This window comes from Carcharodon carcharias, chromosome 32 (genome assembly GCF_017639515.1).
Source record: "Carcharodon carcharias isolate sCarCar2 chromosome 32, sCarCar2.pri, whole genome shotgun sequence".
NCBI classification, from domain to species: domain Eukaryota; kingdom Metazoa; phylum Chordata; class Chondrichthyes; order Lamniformes; family Lamnidae; genus Carcharodon; species Carcharodon carcharias.
Window position 1 is genome coordinate 578020 of NC_054498.1, and position 6436 is coordinate 584455.

Genomic DNA, 6436 nt, shown 5'->3' on the forward strand with positions numbered 1-6436 from the left:
GGGCTTTACTCGCTGACCATCTCTCTCCCTCTCCGGACACTGGGCTTTACTCACTGACCATCTCTCTCCCCGGACACTGGACTTTACTCACTGACCATCTCTCTCCCCGGACACTGGGCTTTACTCACTGACCATCTCTCTTCCCGGACACTGGACTTTACTCACTGACCATCTCTCTCCATGGACACTGGACTTTACTCGCTGACCATCTCTCTTCCCGGACATTGGGCTTTACTCACTGACCATCTCTCTCTCTCCGGACACTGGACTTTACTCACTGACCATCTCTCTCTCCGGACACTGGGCTTTACTCACTGACCATCTCTCTCCCGGGACACTGGGCTTTACTCACTGACCATCTCTCTCCCCGGACACTGGGCTTTACTCGCTGACCATCTCTCTCTCTCCGGACACTGGACTTTACTCGCTGACCATCTCTCTCTCTCCGGACACTGGGCTTTACTCGCTGACCATCTCTCTCCCCGGACACTGGGCTTTACTCGCTGACCATCTCTCTCTCTCTCCGGACACTGGGCTTTACTCACTGACCATCTCTCTCCCTCTCCAGACACTGGGCTTTACTCGCTGACCATCTCTCTCTCTCCGGACACTGGGCTTTACTCACTGACCATCTCTCTCCCTCTCCGGACACTGGGCTTTACTCGCTGACCATCTCTCTCCCTCTCCGGACACTGGGCTTTACTCACTGACCATCTCTCTCCATGGACACTGGACTTTACTCGCTGACCATCTCTCTTCCCGGACATTGGGCTTTACTCACTGACCATCTCTGTTCCCGGACATTGGGCTTTACTCACTGACCATCTCTCTCCATGGACACTGGACTTTACTCGCTGACCATCTCTCTTCCCGGACATTGGGCTTTACTCACTGACCATCTCTCTTCCCGGACATTGGGCTTTACTCACTGACCATCTCTCTCCATGGACACTGGACTTTACTCGCTGACCATCTCTCTCTCTCCGGACACTGGGCTTTACTCGCTGACCATCTCTCTCTCTCCGGACACTGGGCTTTACTCACTGACCATCTCTCTCTCCGGACACTGGGCTTTACTCACTGACCATCTCTCTCTCTCCGGACACTGGGCTTTACTCACTGACCATCTCTGTCCCCGGACACTGGGCTTTACTCACTGACCATCTCTCTCTCCGGACACTGGGCTTTACTCACTGACCATCTCTCTCCCTCTCCGGACACTGGGCTTTACTCGCTGACCATCTCTCTCTCTCCGGACACTGGGCTTTACTCGCTGACCATCTCTCTCTCTCCGGACACTGGGCTTTACTCGCTGACCATCTCTCTCTCTCCGGACACTGGGCTTTACTCGCTGACCATCTCTCTCCCCGGACACTGGGCTTTACTCACTGACCATCTCTCTCTCCGGACACTGGGCTTTACTCACTGACCATCTCTCTCCCCGGACACTGGGCTTTACTCGCTGACCATCTCTCTCCCCGGACACTGGGCTTTACTCGCTGACCATCTCTCTTCCCGGACATTGGGCTTTACTCACTGACCACCTCTCTCCCCGGACACTGGGCTTTACTCACTGACCATCTCTCTCTCCGGACACTGGGCTTTACTCACTGACCATCTCTCTCTCCGGACACTGGGCTTTACTCACTGACCATCTCTCTCTCTCGGACACTGGGCTTTACTCACTGACCATCTCTCTCTCCGGACACTGGGCTTTACTCGCTGACCATCTCTCTCTCTCCGGACACTGGGCTTTACTCGCTGACCATCTCTCTCTCTCCGGACACTGGGCTTTACTCGCTGACCAGCTCTCTCCCCGGACACTGGGCTTTACTCACTGACCATCTCTCTCTCCGGACACTGGGCTTTACTCACTGACCATCTCTCTCTCCGGACACTGGGCTTTACTCACTGACCATCTCTCTCCCTCTCCGGACACTGGGCTTTACTCGCTGACCATCTCTCTCTCTCCGGACACTGGGCTTTACTCGCTGACCATCTCTCTCTCTCCGGACACTGGGCTTTACTCGCTGACCATCTCTCTCTCTCCGGACACTGGGCTTTACTCGCTGACCATCTCTCTCCCCGGACACTGGGCTTTACTCACTGACCATCTCTCTCTCCGGACACTGGGCTTTACTCACTGACCATCTCTCTCCCCGGACACTGGGCTTTACTCGCTGACCATCTCTCTTCCCGGACATTGGGCTTTACTCACTGACCACCTCTCTCCCCGGACACTGGGCTTTACTCACTGACCATCTCTCTCTCCGGACACTGGGCTTTACTCACTGACCATCTCTCTCTCCGGACACTGGGCTTTACTCACTGACCATCTCTCTCTCTTCGGACACTGGGCTTTACTCACTGACCATCTCTCTCTCCGGACACTGGGCTTTACTCGCTGACCATCTCTCCCTCTCCGGACACTGGGCTTTACTCGCTGACCATCTCTCTCTCTCCGGACACTGGGCTTTACTCGCTGACCAGCTCTCTCCCCGGACACTGGGCTTTACTCACTGACCATCTCTCTCTCCGGACACTGGGCTTTACTCACTGACCATCTCTCTCTCCGGACACTGGGCTTTACTCACTGACCATCTCTCTCCTTCTCCGGACACTGGGCTTTACTCGCTGACCATCTCTCTCTCTCCGGACACTGGGCTTTACTCGCTGACCATCTCTCTCTCTCCGGACACTGGGCTTTACTCGCTGACCATCTCTCTCTCTCCGGACACTGGGCTTTACTCGCTGACCATCTCTCTCCCTCTCCGGACACTGGGCTTTACTCACTGACCATCTCTCTCTCCGGACACTGGGCTTTACTCGCTGACCATCTCTCTTCCCGGACATTGGGCTTTACTCACTGACCATCTCTGTTCCCGGACATTGGGCTTTACTCACTGACCATCTCTCTCCATGGACACTGGACTTTACTCGCTGACCATCTCTCTTCCCGGACATTGGGCTTTACTCACTGACCATCTCTCTTCCCGGACATTGGGCTTTACTCACTGACCATCTCTCTCCATGGACACTGGACTTTACTCGCTGACCATCTCTCTCTCTCCGGACACTGGGCTTTACTCGCTGACCATCTCTCTCTCTCCGGACACTGGGCTTTACTCACTGACCATCTCTCTCTCCGGACACTGGGCTTTACTCACTGACCATCTCTCTCTCTCCGGACACTGGGCTTTACTCACTGACCATCTCTGTCCCCGGACACTGGGCTTTACTCACTGACCATCTCTCTCTCCGGACACTGGGCTTTACTCACTGACCATCTCTCTCCCTCTCCGGACACTGGGCTTTACTCGCTGACCATCTCTCTCTCTCCGGACACTGGGCTTTACTCGCTGACCATCTCTCTCTCTCCGGACACTGGGCTTTACTCGCTGACCATCTCTCTCTCTCCGGACACTGGGCTTTACTCGCTGACCATCTCTCTCCCCGGACACTGGGCTTTACTCACTGACCATCTCTCTCTCCGGACACTGGGCTTTACTCACTGACCATCTCTCTCCCCGGACACTGGGCTTTACTCGCTGACCATCTCTCTCCCCGGACACTGGGCTTTACTCGCTGACCATCTCTCTTCCCGGACATTGGGCTTTACTCACTGACCACCTCTCTCCCCGGACACTGGGCTTTACTCACTGACCATCTCTCTCTCCGGACACTGGGCTTTACTCACTGACCATCTCTCTCTCCGGACACTGGGCTTTACTCACTGACCATCTCTCTCTCTTCGGACACTGGGCTTTACTCACTGACCATCTCTCTCTCCGGACACTGGGCTTTACTCGCTGACCATCTCTCTCTCTCCGGACACTGGGCTTTACTCGCTGACCATCTCTCTCTCTCCGGACACTGGGCTTTACTCGCTGACCAGCTCTCTCCCCGGACACTGGGCTTTACTCACTGACCATCTCTCTCTCCGGACACTGGGCTTTACTCACTGACCATCTCTCTCTCCGGACACTGGGCTTTACTCACTGACCATCTCTCTCCCTCTCCGGACACTGGGCTTTACTCGCTGACCATCTCTCTCTCTCCGGACACTGGGCTTTACTCGCTGACCATCTCTCTCTCTCCGGACACTGGGCTTTACTCGCTGACCATCTCTCTCTCTCCGGACACTGGGCTTTACTCGCTGACCATCTCTCTCCCCGGACACTGGGCTTTACTCACTGACCATCTCTCTCTCCGGACACTGGGCTTTACTCACTGACCATCTCTCTCCCCGGACACTGGGCTTTACTCGCTGACCATCTCTCTTCCCGGACATTGGGCTTTACTCACTGACCACCTCTCTCCCCGGACACTGGGCTTTACTCACTGACCATCTCTCTCTCCGGACACTGGGCTTTACTCACTGACCATCTCTCTCTCCGGACACTGGGCTTTACTCACTGACCATCTCTCTCTCTTCGGACACTGGGCTTTACTCACTGACCATCTCTCTCTCCGGACACTGGGCTTTACTCGCTGACCATCTCTCCCTCTCCGGACACTGGGCTTTACTCGCTGACCATCTCTCTCTCTCCGGACACTGGGCTTTACTCGCTGACCAGCTCTCTCCCCGGACACTGGGCTTTACTCACTGACCATCTCTCTCTCCGGACACTGGGCTTTACTCACTGACCATCTCTCTCTCCGGACACTGGGCTTTACTCACTGACCATCTCTCTCCTTCTCCGGACACTGGGCTTTACTCGCTGACCATCTCTCTCTCTCCGGACACTGGGCTTTACTCGCTGACCATCTCTCTCTCTCCGGACACTGGGCTTTACTCGCTGACCATCTCTCTCTCTCCGGACACTGGGCTTTACTCGCTGACCATCTCTCTCCCTCTCCGGACACTGGGCTTTACTCGCTGACCATCTCTCTCCCCGGACACTGGGCTTTACTCACTGACCATCTCTCTCTCCGGACACTGGGCTTTACTCGCTGACCATCTCTCTCTCCGGACACTGGGCTTTACTCACTGACCATCTCTCTCCATGGACACTGGACTTTACTCGCTGACCATCTCTCTCTCTCCGGACACTGGGCTTTACTCGCTGACCATCTCTCTCTCTCCGGACACTGGGCTTTACTCACTGACCATCTCTCTCTCCGGACACTGGGCTTTACTCACTGACCATCTCTCTCTCTCCGGACACTGGGCTTTACTCACTGACCATCTCTGTCCCCGGACACTGGGCTTTACTCACTGACCATCTCTCTCTCCGGACACTGGGCTTTACTCACTGACCATCTCTCTCCCTCTCCGGACACTGGGCTTTACTCGCTGACCATCTCTCTCTCTCCGGACACTGGGCTTTACTCGCTGACCATCTCTCTCTCTCCGGACACTGGGCTTTACTCGCTGACCATCTCTCTCTCTCCGGACACTGGGCTTTATTCGCTGACCATCTCTCTCCCCGGACACTGGGCTTTACTCACTGACCATCTCTCTCTCCGGACACTGGGCTTTACTCACTGACCATCTCTCTCCCCGGACACTGGGCTTTACTCGCTGACCATCTCTCTCCCCGGACACTGGGCTTTACTCGCTGACCATCTCTCTTCCCGGACATTGGGCTTTACTCACTGACCACCTCTCTCCCCGGACACTGGGCTTTACTCACTGACCATCTCTCTCTCCGGACACTGGGCTTTACTCACTGACCATCTCTCTCTCCGGACACTGGGCTTTACTCACTGACCATCTCTCTCTCTCGGACACTGGGCTTTACTCACTGACCATCTCTCTCTCCGGACACTGGGCTTTACTCGCTGACCATCTCTCTCTCTCCGGACACTGGGCTTTACTCGCTGACCATCTCTCTCTCTCCGGACACTGGGCTTTACTCGCTGACCAGCTCTCTCCCCGGACACTGGGCTTTACTCACTGACCATCTCTCTCTCCGGACACTGGGCTTTACTCACTGACCATCTCTCTCTCCGGACACTGGGCTTTACTCACTGACCATCTCTCTCCCTCTCCGGACACTGGGCTTTACTCGCTGACCATCTCTCTCTCTCCGGACACTGGGCTTTACTCGCTGACCATCTCTCTCTCTCCGGACACTGGGCTTTACTCGCTGACCATCTCTCTCTCTCCGGACACTGGGCTTTACTCGCTGACCATCTCTCTCCCCGGACACTGGGCTTTACTCACTGACCATCTCTCTCTCCGGACACTGGGCTTTACTCACTGACCATCTCTCTCCCCGGACACTGGGCTTTACTCGCTGACCATCTCTCTTCCCGGACATTGGGCTTTACTCACTGACCACCTCTCTCCCCAGACACTGGGCTTTACTCACTGACCATCTCTCTCTCCGGACACTGGGCTTTACTCACTGACCATCTCTCTCCCTCTCCGGACACTGGGCTTTACTCACTGACCATCTCTCTCTCTTCGGACACTGGGCTTTACTCACTG